General features: G+C 32.9%; 1 protein-coding gene across 2 annotated transcripts in view; it reads right to left on the reverse strand.

Annotated features, from left to right (window-relative positions):
- Positions 1–21,282, reverse strand: part of hfp (Poly(U)-binding-splicing factor hfp) — a 370,731-nt gene that overhangs the window by 285,486 nt on the left and 63,963 nt on the right. The gene's annotated exons all lie outside the window — the stretch shown is intronic.

Below are 21,282 nucleotides of genomic sequence, written 5' to 3' on the forward strand. Positions count from 1 at the left end.
TAAAAAGCAAACTATATTTTATATCTGACTTCTGATATTAAAACCTGAATGAATAATGTTGCTGCCCACAGTCATTTGAATAAAGAGAAAAGTGATCCACTAACAGGTTTGAATTTAATGCCACTAATTCAATTAATGACATAACATTCATACAGTGGTACCTTTGTGTAATCAAAATTATACATTTGTTATATTTTAGCTCAAGACTCAACAATAATTTCTCTATTACAACTGTCTGCAGTGCTAAACTACAGAATTCAGTAATTATGGGATACTGATGCAATATAAACATTACAAGTTTATTTAACTTATGCAACATTAGATCACAATAGATTTTAAATTATTTAGTACACAAATTTACGTTAAACCAAGAGTCTGCAGCACATTAAACTACAAGTCCATTTGGCAGCAAGTTTTGAATTCTATTCTTTCCAAGTAGGAGTATTACTTACTATATCATCAATTACACATCAATATATAATGGCAGTGAAGCACTTTTTTTATTGTGCCTTATGAAGGGGGAAAAAATACCTGGGTACTTCAGAAATTAACTGTTTTCATTTCTATCACTCCTTAGCATGGATATATAATTTTTTTTTAATCTTGCATAGAATAACCTGTCAAGAGAGCATTTTAACTTTAAAAGGAAATGCTGACTTGTTACTTGAAGAACAGTGTGTGTGTGTGTGAGATGGAAAGGGAACCTAATTACAGAATATTCTTAATAAACAAACCATCAAAGGATGCTGGAACTACTTTGACATCATAGCAGATGCTACCCCACCTCTAAAAAATATTTTGTTCATAAGAAAACGCTATGAATGGAGTATGCGTGCAAGTAATTTATCTATGGATTACAATTTTTTCATAATGAAATTAATAATTGCTTAGCAAGCTAGTACTGTGGAGTAACCTAGTTTAAATTATTAGAAGAAAATTCCAAAAATCACACCGCTGTTAAGTACTAGTTTTATTGTACAGTAATACCCTCACCTTACAATGATTCGCTTTGGAACAATCTGCTCATACGATGCTGCATTCACTCGTGATGGTTTAGGGAAATGATGCTCCTGTGAATCAACCAATTCACAGTTTATTTACAACGTGATTGCTCACTGCATCTCTGTGTTTTGGTGTTGTGCTGTGTTAATAACAGCTGATAAAATGCAAAGCAAGGGTGCTGTTGCTTTCAGTAAAAAGAAGATGCATATTACATGATAAAATTAAAATTATTAAATTTAGTGACAATTGTGTATCGAACAGTGAGGTAAGCTGCAGACTAAACTTACTCAAACTACTTCTGTTGCAGTTTAAAAAAAAAAAAAACATAAGTTCTAAGCGAAGTGAAAAGTGTAGCACTAGTTAATACTACAGTTATCCACAAATGTGACTACCAAAAGTGAAAAACTTTTAATGGCATAAATTGATGATCATACTGGTCAGGGTGTTCCTTAAGCCACCCTGACCAGTAGTGCTATGGAGTAACCTCTTAATTTCAAGCTTTCTAAACCTAGTTTAAATTATTAGAAGAAAATTCCAAAAATCACACCACTGTTAAGTACTAGTTTTATTGTACAGTAAATCCCCCACCTTACAATGATTACCAAAAAAAACCAAGCTATTAAAGTTTAATAGCTCGGCTTTTTTGTTTATGAAATTTCTGAATTTTGTGTTTTGCATATTTGACGTAAATAAATTTTTATTTATGTCATTTACACACACGACTGCTTAAAAATGTTATTAAACCATTATATGCATTTAAAAGTGAGGGGAGGAGGAGGATAGTTTGCTATACAACAGTAGTCTAGAACCTAATCTGTTGTATGACGGGGGTAGACCTGTAGTTCTTGACTTTGATGTTTAAACTTGAATCATAAACATTTATTTCATGCATGTGTTTTTTCTTTTTCAGAGCGTTTTAAACAAAATATAAGATATCAAGTAGGAAAGTAAACAGTTAAATTATTAGCACCTTGAATTATTTCAATTTAAAAAAAAAAAATAAAACTCTAATTTTGGAGAAAAACAAAAATAAGAACTGACTGACATACTTGCGATGACCACTTGAAAATACATAACTATTTCAATCACAAGAAAAAACCATCTTCACTAAAAATCGTGCCTGAAGTAGCTGAAATGTTTTACTTGTTCTACAGCTTCTTCATTCACAATGCAGTTGACATTTTCAATACTTCTGCCTATTTTCATTATCTTTGTCTTGTTATTGCTGACCTTCATACCATATCTATTACAACAGTTATTAAATTTAGTCAGGGAATCTTGCAAACTTGTAGTGGATTTATTTAGACGTATAACATCGTCCGCATAAAGCAACGAACATACATTAACATCTCCAATTCTGATATCATGTTTAATACACTTTCCTTCATAATGTGATCCACATAGATAATGAATAACAGAGGGGGATAATGTACATCATTGTCTGACACCAGATTTAACATTAAACCATCTTCCTGTACTTCCTTCAATTCTAACTGCCGACTTACAATGCAAATAAAGACTAAGTATTGCTTGATATAATGCCCCATTGACACCATATAACTGTAGCGTATTGAATAGCTTCTCTCTTGGCACCTTGTCATATACCTTTTCCATATCGACAAAACTTAAATATAGATCTTTGTTATATTCCCATGATTTGTCAACTATTTGTTGTAAAGTGAAGATCTGATCCTGACAGCCTCTATTTGGCCTGAATCCAGCTTGTTCTTCCACAATCCTTCTCAACTGTTTCTCAAGTATACTTGCATAAATCTTACCAGGAATACTCAGTAGGGAAATACCTCTGTAATTCTCACATGCAGTTTTATTTCCCTTTTTATATATGGGTACTATGAGAGCTCTACTCCAATCATCGGGAATTCGTCCCTCTGTCCAGACTTTCAGAACAATGCAGTGCAGCCATTGTAAGACTTTTATACCTCCATACTTCAGCATTTCTGGTATAATATCATCTATTCCTGCTGCCTTTCCACATTTCAAGCCTTTGATGGTTTTTTCTACTTCAAGTATGGATATGTATTCCTGAATGTATGCTTGTTGAGTGTTTTTTTACCACAGTGCTATCACTGCTTGTTTCATTTAGCAATTTTTTGAAGTAATTACTCCATACTTCAAGGATATCTTTTTCTCCAGTTTTCATGTCACCTTTATCATCTCTAATTCCTTTAATATCTTGCCACCCTCTTGATATTTATTTTCTATGTTCTTACCAAAGTCTTCCCATGACTTTTGTTTAACTAGTTTTACAGTGTTTGGCTTTCTTACATTTGTCTCTGTATTCTCTAAGAGCACAAGCTGACTTATTTGCCAGGAACTTTTGATATGCTTTCTTCTTTTTCTTCACTGCCTCTTTAACTTCCTGTGTCCGCCATGGAGTTCTAATTTTTCTATCCTTGCAGACGACCTCACCACATGCCTCTCTGGCTGAATCAATCAATTTTCTTCAAGGTTTGCACTAAATCTTCAAGGTATGTCCCTGTTCTCAAACTCGTTCATTTTTTCTTGAATAGTATTTGTGTATTTTAGTCTACAGTTCACATCTGAGAGCTGATCAACTTTTATTAGCTTAAAACTTTCTTAAATGTTCCGCTTTTCAAAATGAAATTCAATTTTATCCTGCTCAAGGTTAAATAATGATCACTTCCAATTTCAAATGCTTTGTACACTCTGGTGTCCTGCAACAGGGAGAAATCACTATCGACAATAACATAGTCAATGAGACTTTTCTTGTTCCTTGCCTCTTTTCTCCATATGAATTTGTGCACATTTTTATGTTGGAACATGGTGTTAGTAATAACCAGTCCATGTCCTGAGCAGAAATCCAACAGGTATTTGCTATTATTATTAGCTTTGCTCTTATTTCGGGAAATTTTGAAAAAAATATTTTTCCCAAAATATTTTTATATGTCTGACAATCATTTCCTACTCTGCTCTTTAGATCGCCAACAAGGACCAACTTCTCCTTTTTCATTGTCAGTTGCTTTCTCTAAAGCCTGAAAAACCTCCTCCACTTCTATCTTAGTAGAACCTTCTGTAGGGGGCTATAGGCACAAATAAGTCTCACTCTCCAGTTTTCTCATTCTCATATTTGCACACATCATTCTACTTGAGACTGCCTGCCATTCAAGATAACCCTCGTATTTTGTGTTGAATACTATGGCTACTCCATTTCCTTGATTGTCATTGCCTGAATATAACATTCTGTATTTATTGTTCAGAAAGATCCCACCACTTTTTGTCTTTGTTTTGTTTTGGTCACCCCTATTATGTTGATCTGGTACTTATCTAATTCCTCAGATAGCTCTATATCTTTGCCATTCAGGCTTCTTTTGGTGATAGTACTGATCTTTAACTCTCGCAATGTTGAGTTGGGGTGTGTTTTCAAATTTGTTCCAGTAGCTGACTTTTCGATTTTGCGCTGGTTCCTGGCGAAAACAACAGGGGCATTATTTAACAGAGCGATGCCCCAACCGGCATGGAATTTTGTCGTGTTGTACCATCATTTTGTATTTTGGTTTAAGCCAATAAGAATATAATTTGGTCGGCTAAATCCCAAATTCCCAGCCCATCCTCGTTCATTCAGTATCTAGGTAAATACCTAACAGGGTGAACCACGAGATGGTGAGGATTGGACATTAGGTCAAGAGCCTGGTCAGTTCTCCGCATTCCTTTAAAGGCTATGTGGAGGGCTTGTCTGTTATACAGCTTTGATCCTTAAGCATCCTGTTTTCTGGAGTCCTGAAATGTCTCAAAAAAACCATGTCTAGAGCAGAGCAGGGTTCCTGGATATATGTAAAACACAAATAAACAATACAGGCCACAACATTTAACTGCACAACGCTTATTTGCATTAAAAGTAAAAAAATGCGAACTGTATGTTTCTATTACAAATTTGACCAGTTAAATGCACAGTGCTTATTCACACATTCTAACATTTTGTAATGGTTAATTAATTAGTTTATCCTCTAAAAACATGTTTACTTTTCAGTTCTACAGTGATTGCATTCAACACAACATTCATGCTACTTTTCCAGTTAAATGGATGGTGTGGTTGTCTGAATGGTGGGCGTATCCACTCTCCAGCCGAAAGGCTGCAGGTTCGAATCCCGCTGTGGCCATGGATGTTTGTGATTGTCTGTGAAAATACTAATGGTGGTAGTGGCCAGTAGATGGCATTGGTGTAGATGCAGTTCAGTAGTTGGCAGAATGGGGGCAGAGAGCTGTGGAGTAGGTGCCCTCCCTCAATGAGTCTTTGGACTCCTTTGAGGTTTCACGTAGTAATAATAATTGGATAGGTAATAGTTAATCAAGGCAAGGTAGCATGCAGGATGATTTACGTAAGCTAACAGTATGGGCAAAAGATAACAGGCATCGGTTTACATTCATTTTGATGATCCAACATTTCAACCTCAATATTAAGATCTTCATCTGGAGCATATGCACATGTATACAGTAGTCCCATGATTTTCGCCATTCCTTACTTTTGCCTCTTTCAAAATATAACTACGATCCTTATACTTGCCCTGGTTTGCTCTTTTGCCATGTTTCACCAGCCTTCAACATGCTTCTTTCAAATGACTTACAAGAATCAAAATATTTAAAGGTAAGCTTTTGTTCATTTTACTGTACTTTTGTATATCCCAGTGTTATTTAGCTTTCACACATATCTGCAAGTGATATATAGTGCATTATTTAAAATTTTTCAGTGGTCAACATGTATTTGTGAGCTAAATAAAGATTAGGTTCTGCTTTTTTCCAATTTCTGTTTTTTCACCTGGGCTTTGGTCCCTAACCTCATGAATAAGTGGGGGACACCTATACAGAGACAAGATACATACATTCAAACAGTATACCAAAGGGACACTAATCTGATCAAACGTTATTCTACTGGCCTGATTTTTGCCATTCCTTACTTTTGCCTCTTTCAAAATATAACTAAGATCCTTATACTTGCCCTGGTTTGCTCTTTTGCCATGTAAAGAAAAAAGATACATCATAGCTGTACTAAACATTTAAATAACTGTCATGGCGTACACATATAATAAAAAATATATAGAATTTTATTCAAAACCTCCAACATATTTTATCCAATTATGTTTACATTATCAGGGAGACAGACCATTATTATCATCCTTTTACTAGTCTACAATCTGAAGCGAAAAGAATTTCAATACCTTACCTTAAAGGAACCTCGGAACAAACAACATGGATTCTTTGTAAATTTAATCTATATGCTTCCTTCAAACCAGCTTGGAAACTGTCTTACAAATGTCTTCTGAAAAAGGTGGTAAAGGATACATTACTACCTATTTCGTTAACAGATGTCAATCAAGTACCCTGCTCATGTCATCTTTGTTATTATGAACAGAATGGCCATTCTGCCTTGACTAGAATCAAAGAACATCAAGACTATATTAAATTTTTGGAATAGAACAAGCCGAGCCTGGCTCCTAACAATATTGACACTAGGCAGAGTTCTTTGGAACAAACAATCAAATTTGATTGTCTTTTCTTTAAAACACGTGAAATGGTACAAAATCATCCAAACCTCAACCGATCAAATTGCATGTTTTGGAATCTCCAAGTTTTGGGAAGTGATCACTATTAATTGTTCGTTAATTTTTTTTAATTAATAGTTATTTTGAATGTTTTTATCATATACTTCAGCTGCAACTACAAGCTGGTATATGCATGATTTATGACTCATTGTGATTCATTTTTGAATGTAGTTAATGGTCAGTCTCCCTGATGATGTCCACCTAACAATGGATGAAATATATTGGAATTTTTGAATAAAATTCTATATATTTAAGCCATGAAAGTTATTCAAACTTGATGTAGTTTTTTTTTTCTCCTTCCAACAAAGGCCAGGCCAGTAGAATATCAATTGATCAAATCAGTGTCACTTTGGCATACTGTTTGAACTATAATGTAGACTGTGTTTATATATATATATATATATATATATATATATATATATATATATATATATATATATATATATATATATATATAATTATTTATTTATTTATAGCTCTGTATTACTAAAACCTATGCAAGTTGCTACAAGGTGTTTTTATTTTGAATAAGAATCTCTGGAGGAGATATAGATGTAAATAAGTTTTTTACCTACCTTTACAATGAGTTGCCCTGGTGTTGCACCACCTTTAGACTTGAACTATGTTCACGCACAAACTTAACTGTTTGCTTACTTGGGATTAGGAGTAAAATAACCAAGTTTATAAAATTACTTGGTAACCCTAATATACATTATTCCCAAGGTAAAAAAACTTATTTACATCTATATCTCCTCCAGAGATTCTTATTCAAAATAAAAACACCTTGAAGCAACTTGTATAGGTAAAGTTAATAAGGCTATGTATTACTAAAACCTTGGAATTTAGGGTCTAGCTACTCACTGAGGAGACCTCAAAAAAGGTTGAAACCGGTCTGGGTAGTGACCCCACCCATAATGTATTGCAGTATACATCTCTTAGTGAGATGTGCTTTACATTATGGAAAATACTAAGAAACTAAGAATAGTGATCAAAGCTTTACCCACCTTTACAATGAGCTGCCCTGGTGTTGCAGCACCTTTAGACTTGAACTACGTTCAGGTGCAAACTTAACTGTTTGCTTACTTGGGATTAGGAGTAAAATAACCAAGTTTATAAAATTACTTGGTAACCCTAATATATATATACACACACACACACACATTAAATTTTTGTATTCATAAATTACATATCAATAAACACAAAGAGTGACAATTTAACAAATCTTATAAAATTATATACATTTTACTGGGTATTCAGTGAGATGGTTGTGCAGTATCCATGTTGCCAACTTAGTGACTTCTGAGCTCTCATGGTGTATTCCCCAAAAATTTTACCACCAAAGAGGTATACGTACCACAGGTTGAGAACCCTCTACTCTAGATGATGACCTTAATATGAAGGTCAAAACATCAGGAAACTAAAATAATTATTCTTATTATTAAAATGAATAATAAAGTTTTAGTTTCCTAACATTAAAAGAAAGGGTATCAGTTTAATACACAAAATGAAAAGTTAGGCATTTTGATAAAAAGATTACATGCCATATACCACATTGTGAGAAATGAACTCCAAGAAACTGAAGAAGCCAGGGATTTGGGGGTAGTAGTACATACAGATTAAGTTCAGAGGCCATATTGCTACATATTGATATGTCCACATCTAGATTAGTGCACAGATCAAGCCTTATAGAGAGGAATGATTCCAGAGAGCACTCACCATCTTGATCACCTGGATTTCTGGTGGATGAGGAAGTAATGGAGAGGATCCAAAGGTGAGTGGTCTGTGGAATGTTCCCTATAAGAACACTGAGAGTTTGTAGAATGCAAAATTTGGTTGATAGGTTGAAGGGATATGATAGAAATATTTAAGTTACTAAAAGGTTTTACAGGATTGATGCAGAGGAAATATTTTAAGAGTATGAGGACCAGATTTTTCACTTGGATAATGGTGAATGAGTGGAATGGGTTGCTAGAGTCAGTTATAAGTGCTTTGTCTATCAATGAGTTCAAATCTCCCACGATGAGTCTTTGGATTCCATGAAGGTGCCTGTGCAATAATACTAATAATTACACACCACGTCTCCATAGCCATAGATGAGCCCTTTGTTTAGAGAGATTGAGGTTTGAATCCCAGCTATAAGGTGAGGAACCTTTATCAGGCCTTTTCACTCAATCAGTTAGCCAGTCTCGTAAGGAGGTTGAGAGTTTGCCTCCCAGAAACTCTGCTTTTTCATCCCTCAAAACAAGCAAACAGGCCCTGTGAACACACTGACAAAAATACTTGCCCTCAGGGAATGCAGCAGAGGACTAGTGTGCCAGCTACATTAATTTGTAGGTTAGAATGAATGAATGAAGAATGAATTGAAGAAGATATATATACAACAGTAAATTTATAGATCAATGGAGCTTTATGCTGGTGCCTATCTTACTGCAATTATTTCAATGAATTAAGAAAACCACTGTGGTAATGGCTTTAAAAAAATAAAATAAAATAATAAACTTCTTTTTTTTAAAAAAAAAATATGGCTTTATACTCAGATATTTAGATCTATCAAATGTTTGGAGAAATATCAATTTGCTTGATGAAATGTAATCTTATGTATAGATGAAGTAAACATTAGCAGATGTCAAATTAATGGACCAATTAATAACTGAAAAAATTAGAAAAATACAACTTAATTTTAAAAAATTAAGTTATGTTTGAGGTCTGCAGTCTATACAAATTTATATTTATGAAGGCTAATACTAAGAGCAATGATTTTACTAGAAATTAATTTTTATGTGAATGGATACAATAAAGCTTTGGACAAAGAAATAAACAAAACCTTTATCTTATTCTTAATCTGCATTTCGAGCACATACATCTTTTGTTTCTTGTGTATTAAATGAAGGCTTGACCTACTAACTTGAGGCACCTCCAAGAATTTGTTATGAGCAAATGATTGGATTCAAATAAAATTTAAGAGAATCAATCCCAACCAGTGGTGTAGCAAGAGCTTTTGTTGCCCGGGGTGGTCCCTGAGTTTGCCATCCCTCTTAGTACACACCAAAAATACTACAAAAAGTCAAAACGACATATAGGGAAATAAATTAAAACACTATGCTTATTTTTGAAGTAAAACTTAAATTTCAACATTCTAAAATGTTATTTTTCTTGCTTTTCTGTTAGCAAAATCGTTGATTACATTGGCGAAGTCTATTTGTCTATATATAAGTCTAATGTAGCTAATTCTTAATCAATTTTATTTAGAAATTTTCCTCACAATTGCTAGTTGTGAGAAGAGTTTTTCAATAGTAGTATTATTGTAACAGCAGTAGTATTACAATATTTGGGAATGAGTTCTCGAGACTGTATTTTAGAATTAACTGCAAAAGTTCAAAAAGGTTCAAAGTGCCGCCCCCTCCCTAGCTACGCCTCTGATCCCAACAGTTCGATACATCTCCTAAAAATTGCTATAATGAAGTATACATTCACAATGGAGAACATATTTGCCTACTCCAAGTTCAGTGAAATCATAGAATCACTGACAAATATAATTTTATTTATAGACTTGAGGTGTCCTAGCTTTTTTTTCCCCCTTCATGCATTTGGTTTAGACAAAAGGAAAACAAAAATAAATATTTATATATATATAAAATATTCAAAAACAAAGTATTTTTGAGCATCCTTTGATGGTAAATTTTAAAAATGCACTGAGAAGAATATATATTCTGAAACTAATTTTTCTTCCTGAACGATTTTGGTGATTAAAATCTCACAATACAATGAAACACTATATCTGCTTATTCTCTAAGGAACATATTTTGCATCAATGGCTAATTAACCCAATATTCTGACCAATAAATTATTCACACACATATCACAATTACATGCTACATGACATACCTCAGAATACTAGTTTAAAAAAAAAAAAAAAGCACATGAAATCAATACCTGAGATATGACTAATAATAATTAAAATTCAGTGTTAATCTGCAGACTGCAATTCTTTTCAAATGTGCAGTTTCTTTATTAATACAGATCAATCTGCAGATTACACTAAGACTCAGAAACACCACTCATACATAAGGGGAAACTGCAGTGCAGCAATGGCACTGTTTAATATATATAAAAACAAAACAACAATACTTTAATGCCTTCACTGCACTGCAGACTGCACTTAATTCACTGTCTCCAGTGACAGCCTGTAAAGAAACAGAAAAGGGAAATAGTCTAAATAGGACCTTTACCACTGTCAAGCCAGTCATGCTAATGTCAGTTCCTAGCATTTTGTGCTGTAATTGATTCACACGAATGAATGCAAGGATGTGTACAGTACGGTGAGCTTCCTTCACTTTGCTTTCAAACTACATAGCATAAAAACACAAGAAAAAGAGAAAAAGAACATGGAAAATCAAAGTTAGAAAAACGAGCTGCAACAAACAAAAAATTACTTACAACAACTAGGAATGCTTTACATGCACTAATAAGTTACTTAAAAAGATAACAAATTCTTACACTAAATTTTTTTATATTACTTACACTGGCATTAATACAGAGAGTATCAATTTTATCAGAAGTTACAATTTAATTTTGCTATGATGACATTTTATGACAGTAATATTTTAACCACTTTGGATACCTCTTTCTTTAATTTACTTTTTTTTTTTTTTTTTTATAATGTTGGCATCACTGTTGTATTTTCAAATGTGCAAAAATTATTTATGATCCATTAACCAAAACTGAAGACTAGATATGAATTATTTAATCAATTAGAGGACTAAATTATTTCTTACCTGAAGCATGCATAACTTTAGGCCCCTGCTAAATAACATTTCAGTACAATTTGCCAAACAAAAACAATAATTCTTTTCACTACTAATATACTAATATCCCATTTTTAACATCTATGTTTCATCAACTAAAATCAACGGAGGGGGAGGGAGGGCATTAAAAAACTATACAAAACCTGTACAATTTAAATATGAATTGATGTTAGCGTAAGAGTAACATAACTGCATTCCTGACAAATATTTTAATAAACGTATTAATATATACTTCATCATTAAATGTACTACATTATGCATAACTATAAATCAGTAAAATCTACAATATAAATTTTGAATTTCATTCCATTTTAAATGACTAATAAAACTTCTTACAAAATTTAAAAACAATTTTTGTAGAGTTAAAATGGTTGGTAGAAGTTAACTATAATTTTTTAAACTAGAAAATTCACATCAACCATAACAAGATACATGTAAGTCACAACTAGAAAATGAATCTTCCCCTCCCAAACAAAAGCAATCACTGAACCAACCCCACTGTGAGGTAACACATCTAGTGGCTTCTACTTTGGAGGTCTGCCTGATCCCAAACACTGGAAATCATGGACTACTGTAGAGTCCTCTGCAATGACAAAGAAAACAGAAGACAAAAGTCCTGTTCAGTATCTGGTATATTTTATAAAATGGGGTTGACCTGAACTAATTGCATTAATAAAAGAAACCTAAACATATAGTTCATTGACATAAAGATCTCCATCCAATGACTAGGAAAGAAATAGTTGCTACTACCTATGTTGAGAAATTACTAAGTTTAGTTAATTCATAATATTCTAAAAATGTTTTAAGACAATATGAACTAAGAAGTAACTAGACAAACCTATAAAAATTATTTAACACATAACATATTAACCATATTTTAAAAAAAAATAAAGAAACATAAAAACTATAAAATGAGCAGAAAATCAACATTTTTTCACTCATTGTAATCAGTGTGATCTGTAAATACAACCTAAACTCAATTGTATTGCAAACATTAACTTAAAATTTTTGTCCATTTTATGCAATGAGATTTTTAGAATGGGGGGAGAAGTAAAGGGGAAAAAAGCTGTTGAATATAATACATTTCTCAGATCTTAAAAAGAAATTTAAGCTGTAAAGAAATTCAGGCACATAAAAGGCAATCTATCAGGATTGCATTTCCTTGATATTCAGTGCAATAATAAAAACTGCAGGGTTTTTTTTTGTAGGTTAATAAATTAAAACATATCTGTGCCATCTAATTAAATATGTCAGATAAATTATTGCAGATCTAGAGAAATGTATGAAGAAAATATTTTATACCAATTTAAAAATCCAACTGTAATTTTGTAAGAACAAGAAAAACACCTTAAAATATAATTCAAAAGAACAGGTGTAAAAACATCAACTAACTTTTGAAGCCTGTAAAAGAGCAGATAATAAGGAAATTTAACAAAAACTCAGTTCAATAGAAGAATGGCAAAGACATGACAGACCAAATCAGTGTTCAATTTCCATGAAGTTAAAAAGTAGAATGCTAAGCATTTTCACAGAGTATTAAAATGGGTTATAAACTTTAAAAGAGAAAATTCAAATTCACAATAGTGGACTCTGCAAGTTGCAGAGATGCATTTCAGCTATTACATATCTCCATGGAGTCCGAAGACTCATCACAGGGCCACTCGACAACACACAACTCACTGTCTACACTGCTTAATTCATCATCTAGTTTACAACAGTGACTTGTATTCCTCATCAGAAGTAATGACTAACAAATTAAGTCCACAGGATGTTTAAAAGCATCCCATCAATTTTATAGCACATTTTTATGTTGAAGGTGCCACAGAACATTATGTTAAACTGTGGCTGTATGAAATGCAAGTATTTAAGATATTTTAATCTTTTATTTGTGATACTAATATATCCTTGGTGTTTTTGCTGATTTCAAAGTATATTCTTTTTGTCTCACATGTCATTTTCCAAACAGAAGAAAATGTATATCAATAACCACAAACCAATGTAGAATGCAGAGTGCATTTCATACCACCACAGTTTAACATGAGATATTCTATGGCACCTTCAACATAAAAATGTGTAGCCATAAAAATGACAGGATGCTTTTAAACATCCTGTGGACTTAATTTGGTAGCCAATCAATAAACACAAACCAATATAACAATGCAGAAAGCCTCAATAATCTATTTTTCCATACAAGCAGTTTGAAATATGCTTCAAAGATTTAGCTAATGTAACTTGTTCTCCATCAACCTAATGATATGAAATTGTTGAAACATATGAACTTCCATCATTAGAATGCCCTTTTTCTTACTGTTCAGTAGTGAAGCTGTAAATGTTTATACTAACAGTCAGAACTAGTTTTAAGAAGTTGCACTGTTATTGTAACCCAGGAGGGTGACCACAAATTAGACACTTACTTGTCGAATATCTTGTCACCACGCATTAGAATTTATAAATCTTTTTTGCTTTCTATAGATTCTTTGTCATCCTCATTTCTTAATAATTTCAAAAAATCAAATCACTGCTGCAATACTTAAAATTTAAGAATTATATCTGAATTATTAACCATTAGTCATTTAGAAAGAATCCCTCTATGGCATATTGGTTTTATTCTGAACCACTTAAGTGGAAAAAACTACATTCAAATTCTATCATAGACAAGGACAGAATGTTACATTTTCTATGCATTTTCAATGATCTTCATTGAAAATGCATCATTGAATATCCATTACTCTACTTGTAAAACAAAACAAATCAAAAGGTTGGTCGATTGGTAGCGCCTCTGCTACTAATGGCTCGCAAAAAGTTAAGCAAGTTTGAGCACGGTAATTAATTGGAAGGGGATCAATCGTTCGATGTGTTGGCACACTCTCCCTCGATGAGTCTTTGGACTCCCTGGAGGTGTCACATAATAATAATAAAAAGACGAGCATGTGACATCCAATATATATCAACACATTACAAGTCAACTTAAAGGTTTTTTTAAGCAATTTCCATGAAATGTTGAAAACATATTTCCAACGTAACATAGCTGGATCAAACTTGAATAGACAGGAGAAAATTGTTAACACTTGTTTTAAACAGATATTGTAGCATCTGAGAACTAATGACAATAATAATAAAATAAATAAATAAAGCTTTTTCTAACTGGAATAAATTAAGAGAGATAATAGCAAAATGACTGAAATATGAATGAGGAAGGGGCTGGGCTGCATAGGTTGGAATTATGGATAAGCAAAGTAACTAGTATTGTGTGCATTTTCTTCCACTTGCCTGTTTCGAAGGATGAGATGTCTTGCTGCTGCTTCTGTATAGACCAGATAAGTCACTTTCTGTTGAAAAAATCTTATAAAGATTCCTCACATCAAAGCTGCTAGGTCTTTCCATCCACAGGACAAATGACTAGCTGCGTTCATGTTAACTAGTTTTTAGAGAAGCAAAACAGCAGCTGCCAATTTAAAGCTGAACAATGATGATGGAAGTTCTCTTCAGAAGAGACATAAGACAAAAACTGACTTCTATGAATCTGAGATACAAAATGTAGAAAGTCACTTAGAGGGAAGGTCATGCCAATAAATAATCACAAAAATACTAGCAAATCTTATCTGTTTTATTAATGGATGTTATAATGTGATAGCGTCATTACACAAGGGAGATTATATACTCAGTTTTTGTTTTTTAATTTAAAAAAACTGTATATTATCTCTCTCCTTCAGGATTGTCTTTTGGCTACTATCATTTTTCCGCTTAGGAGAGATTCAGTTGTTAAATGGAATGGCCAATTGTCTCTCCTCAATATCCATATAAAAAGAGTGAGTGAGCGAAATGGTTCTTGTTCTTTTCTCCACTTAGAGTTTTGATGTTTTGCTGGTTTGAAGATTGCAAATTTCGCTCACGACTACAAAACTCATAGCAGGAATAGCTGTTAATATACTTTAGAAAATTGAGGTGTCCACAAATTAACTTCATGAATGCCATTGATATGCTGTTCATGAAGGAACAACATATCAATGACCCAATGAACATTTGCTGTCATCACTATCATCTGGCTATTATTTATAAATAGGGAAGGAACCAACAAAGGACTCTCGGCAGGTACTGCTTCTATAGCACTAAGAAAGTAATAACTTGCCAATATACTGCAGCATTATATATTAACTGCTTTAAACCATATTTATTAGTAGTCATTATCATCTTTACATTAATTATCTTCCAAATTTTCAGAAGAAATTATTTGGCAAAAACTTGGAAAATAAGGATGAATGAACACACACACATTGAAAAGAGACAGTAACATTCACACACAATTTGTATACAAATTATAGATGACAAATGGATTGAATTTTATCAACAATACAATGACCTGGTGATAAACTTGATGGATAGGATTAATAAATATTGCTGACTGAACTGTATCCGTGTTAAAAAATTTAATTCTGAAAGCTTGTGTAAAGAAATTGCTATTCCATTAAATAGCAATTTCTTGCATATGTTCTTTGGATATCTTAACAAGTGAAATGAGAGAGACATGCTTTCTCAGAGGTACGACTACTTACATGCAAAAGTGTGTAACTTATAATAATTCTGTTTAAACTGACAATAAAAAGTATGATATGACATAACCATGGAACGCCAGCATTCAACATAGGAGACCACTCTATTCTGCTACACAATCCACTATTGTGTTCTGTTAATTGTATTATTTCTAGGTTTCCGCTGCTTATATGTTCTCTAGTTAGTTTTTACCTCCAGAGATTTCAGGAGAGAAAAACTCTGCTACCTCTATAATGAGACAGGTTAATTCATAAAAAGTTGTTCATATAAATGATTCCTTGCATCATGACAAGAATCAAGCCTAGGTCTTTTCCAACTAAAGCACACACTACATCAAATTTCAACTACAGAGAAGATAACTACTTCAATGTATACTTATAGTGAATTAAGTGCCTATAGATGTTATTCCTATAGAGAATCTATAGCCTGACAGATTTTGTTTCAAGTTCTGGTTGTTAATTAATAAAATAGATTTAAACTGTATGATATTAATCGTGCATGTTAACATTTTTAAAATCACTTATACTGAAGTAATTTACAGTGTAATATTATTCAGGAGCATTATTAATTTACTATATAATTAAAAAAAAAAAATTATAAATGAGAGGGGGAAAAAACTTTCAGATACTTAACTCTTATGTTCTAACCCTATGCTGGTCACCAGAGCAAGAAAAACCAGACTGGTACATTCTCAGTTGGGATTCACATAAAAAAAAATGTGGTCACTCTAATATTTCATGTCAGAGAGAGATTTGCTGATATCTGCATCCAATTCTATCCAATTCATTTGCAGTCTCTATTGCTCTCTCTCTTAATGCCACAACTATTCTAAATTTTTTTTGTTTTCCTTTCTCTGAATATTGATTTTCTCCGGTTAATCATTCCTAAATAGCAAAATCATCTATATGGAGATTTTAACATTCACATCAACTGACTTTCTTTTCAAAGTGTACTGATCCAACATGTAGATGCTGGTATTTGGGATTCAGAGTGACCTCACAAATTGTTCACACATCTACCAGAATATTAGAGATTAGTCCTTACTCTCCAAACAATCTTGATCAATTCTTCATTAATGCACTCTAAATATACTGGATACTGTCTGCCTGTTTGCAATTCAACCAACTATTGGTTTCTCTTCTCCATGGAGCAATATTTAACATGACTATTATCATCATCGAATTGTACTGCTTGGTAAGCATTCCAAGTGGGTTGATCTTCCCAATTTCCATTTCCTTAGTTGAGATGATGATCGAAATTTTGGTAGCATACAAATCACTGAAGCAAATGTAACAAATCCAGAAACATTTATTTCCTATTCCATTTAAATTTTCTTATCCATATCTAAACCTTATTTCCCTATATATACCTGAACAAACTGTGATGATGATCTAATAAACCTTGGTTTTATGAGTGCACAAGTTGTTCCAGATTTTTAAAAAAAGTGTACAGCAATTGCTTTTGCTGAAATCCTCATCTTTGTTTTTTTCACTTATAATAAAATTTCAAATGGGAGCAAACATTTTTTGCAAATGGTTTGTCAGCCTGATCAGCAGAGAGCTTAGTACACTTGTACTCCAACAAACAAGCTGCAAGTTTGAATCCTGCTGTGGGCATAGATGCTTGTGAAGATGATGCCTACTGCTTATTTGAGGCCTGAAGTGGCCGGAAAAAGTTCCACTTTTGGTCTTTTAGAGCAGGGATTCCTAATTATGTAAACAATAAATACACTAAAGCACAAAACTTGCATCTTGTTCAAATGGCAGTCCCATTTTCAAGTTTCTTGCCAAGCTATTAATTTATAATTTAAGCTGAGCCAGATTCTATTCTCCTTTGGAAATAAATGGCTCTATTGAATCATAACCACAGAAAAAGTCAATTTTCTATCTTCTCACTTTTTCCCCATTACTTGCACTGATCATCTTAAGAAAAAAAAAAACATCCTACAACAATTCCATATAATACATTTCATGATCTTCAGTGATTTTTTTGCCACAAAGAGATTAACAGAATCTGGTCCAATATGGTAATGATGATATTTTTATCATTCTACTGAAGTTCCACTTTTGGTCTTTTAGAGCAGGGATTCCTAATTATGTAAACAATAAATCTTCTTTTTTTGTATTCTGCAATTGAGCAGGTTCTTCTTTTAGTAGCAGAAACTTTCCTTCCACTCTCTTCTGTTCTGAGCCTTCTCTTTCAAGGTTGTGTACCTGTCTCTATTGAGCATGTCATCTAGCATTGTTTTCCTTACTTCCTCTGGGTCTTTTTCTGTCTATTTTTCCTTCAATGGCATCTCTGATGATTCCATTCCCTCTCAGAATATGTCCGATCCAGTTTCCCTTGCTTCTTTTTATCCTCCTAACAGACTTCTTTCTTCTTCTACTCTTTTCAAGACCTCTTCATTAGTTATTTTATCTGTCCATTTGAATTTTGAAATCTATGATATTTCTTCCACCACATCTCAAAGCTTTCCAAAATCTTAATTTCTTCTTTCTTCAATGTCCAAGTTTCAGATGCATAGAGGACAACACTCCACACATAACATTTTATTAGTCTTTTCTTTAGGTTTCTATCCATTTTACTTCTGAATAAATTCTGTTTTTTATTAAAGGCATATCTCTTCCTATCGCTATTCTTGATTTTATGTCACTTTTACATCTTCCATCACTGCTAATAACACTTCCTAGATATTTAAATGTCTTTACTTCATTCAATTTTTCTCCATTTATTCTGATATCCATATTTGCCTCTTTCCTTGCCATTTTCATCACCTTTGTTTTTCTGATGTTAATTTTCATTCCATACTGATACAGGATTCCAGTAATCTGTTCAACAGATGTTGTAGTCCTGTTTCAGTGTTTGATAGTAATGCCTTGTCATCTGCGTATCTTATTGCAATTTTTGTCTACCTCCAATCTTTATTCCTTCTACTGAATTCTCCAGTGCTTCTTTTAGCATTGCTTCAGAATACATGTTGAACAAAATTGGTGACAGAGAACAGCCTTGTCTTACTCCTTGTCCAATGATACCTGGTTCTGTTGTACCATATATGTCTCTCACCATGGCAGTTTGTCCCATATATAGTGAGATAATCAGCCTTCAGTCTTTCCAATCTATAATATTTCTTCCACCATCTTATCCCATTTTGCATAGTCAAAAGCTTTCTCAAAATCTATATAACAGATGTTAACTTCTTTATTCACTTCTAGACTTCTTTCACTTACTATTCTTAACAGTCCAATCACATCTCTACCCCTACCCTTCCTGAAACCAAACTAATCTTCTCCAAGAAATTCTTCCACTTTAGATGCAATTCTTCTTGTTAAGATTCTCATAAGTATTTTTGATGTATGGGAAATGAGGCTTATTGTTCTAAAATCCTTGCAGTTCGCTGCATTACTTTTCTTTGGTATAGGTATAAATATTAAGGTCATAAAATCTTTTGGTAGTTCTCCTTTGTTATAAATTAAATTTATTATTTTGGTTATTTCTTCAGTTCCTTTCTTCTGAAGTTGTTTCATCTATTTCTTCTGCCTTTCCACATTTTAGTTCTTTAATGGCCATTCCTACTTCTCTCTTCAAAATCTCTGGGCCTAGATCATCTTCATTTACCTTCTTTATATCTTCTACTGGCAACCCTTTTGGTCTATTTTCCCTGTCATATAGATCTTCAATGTATTCCTTCCATCTCATTAGGATTTTATCTTCTTCAGTTATGATTTCTCCATTCTTATTTTCTATGCCTCTAGCTCGAATTACATTTCTCTTGTGATTCATGCTTCTTGCTTTTTCATATAAAAGATCAAACCTTCCCACTCTCTCATAATTTTCCATTTCTTCACATTTTTAAGCCAATCTTCTCTACTTCTTTCTGCTTCCCTTCTCAATCTGTCATTCAGGGTTCTATATTGTATTTTCCCTTCTAAGGTGTCTTTATTTTTCCATTTTCTTCTTTCTTCCATTAGAGAAATCATCTCATTAGTTATCCAATAAATACACACTATAAAAAATAAACGTTTTAAAAGATCATAAAGTACAAAACTTGCATCTTGTTCAAATGGCAGTCCCTTTTTCAAGTTTCTTGCCAAGCTATTAAATTACAATTTAAGCTGAACTAGCTTCTATCTTTGGAAATGAATGGCTCTATTAAATCATAACCACAGAAAAAGTCAATTTTCTATCTTCTCACTTTTTCCCCATTACTTGCACTGATCATCTTAGTAAAAAAAAAAAAAAAAACATCCATATAATACATTTAATGATCTTCAGTGATTTTTTGCAACAAGGAGATCAAGAGAATCTGGTCCAATATGGTAATGATGACATTTTTATCATTCTACTGAAGATGTGTGCTCCAGAGTTGATTATTATGTATAACTTTTTTTGCACTTTACTTATTCCACTGAAGTTAGAAATAACATACATAAAACCTATTCCTAAGACAGACCTTTCTTTGCCATCAAATTACCATCCTATGCTTTCTCACTTCAACTTGCTCCATTCAAATTAACAGAATGACACATTAATGGGTGGCTTATAATGCTATATTTACCATAACTTCCAACTAATAAAAGATTGTTTGGATGGATTCTGTCAATCCAGAATGACAATCTTTTGTTAGTCGAGGCTCTTGCTTATGTATATGATTTACTTAGAATTCATGAACTCAATAACCCTCCATCCTACAGTAGATATACTGACCCTCACCTCCTTTAAACTATCCAAACAGTTACCAAAATCTTTAAATTCCCCTTAATGGCCATACCTCATCTTATATTAAAAATTCACCCCATTCAAATCTTCAATCCAAAATTGTGGAAGTGATATCATGGTCAGTTTTGAACATCACTTTATTAAAAAATGTCTCATTCCCCCAACATCACTGATCTCTTCGATTCTGTATTCCATACTTATTACTTTGATTGGAAACACACCACATATAAACAGAAGGTACAGTAATGGGCTCTCCTGCCCTAGCCATTTCTATATGAAACATTTTGAAAAGCATGTTCTTAATATACAGTTCTCAAATCTCTATGGTTAAGATATATCAATAATGTGTTCTCCATGTGAACACATGGCTCAGACATATTAGACTTTTCCTTCTCAATACAGCACTCCAGAATCTGGTTCACTAAAGAAAAATAAATTACTTTTTTTCTCAACAGACAGCACTCCAAAATCTAGAAAAATAAAACAATAGTCTTGTCTTTTTTTTTTTTTTTTTTTTTATAAACACTAATCTGACATCTTTTGAACAGCACTCTTTCTTTCTGAGTTTATAGAAAACCTATTCAGATGAAGACACATACCCCCCCCCCCCAAAAAAAAAAACACAATAT

The sequence above is a fragment of the Typopeltis vanoorti genome, chromosome 4 (assembly GCF_054136105.1).
Source record: "Typopeltis vanoorti isolate ZY-2024b chromosome 4, IOZ_Tvanoo_1.0, whole genome shotgun sequence".
NCBI lineage: Eukaryota > Metazoa > Arthropoda > Arachnida > Uropygi > Thelyphonidae > Typopeltis > Typopeltis vanoorti.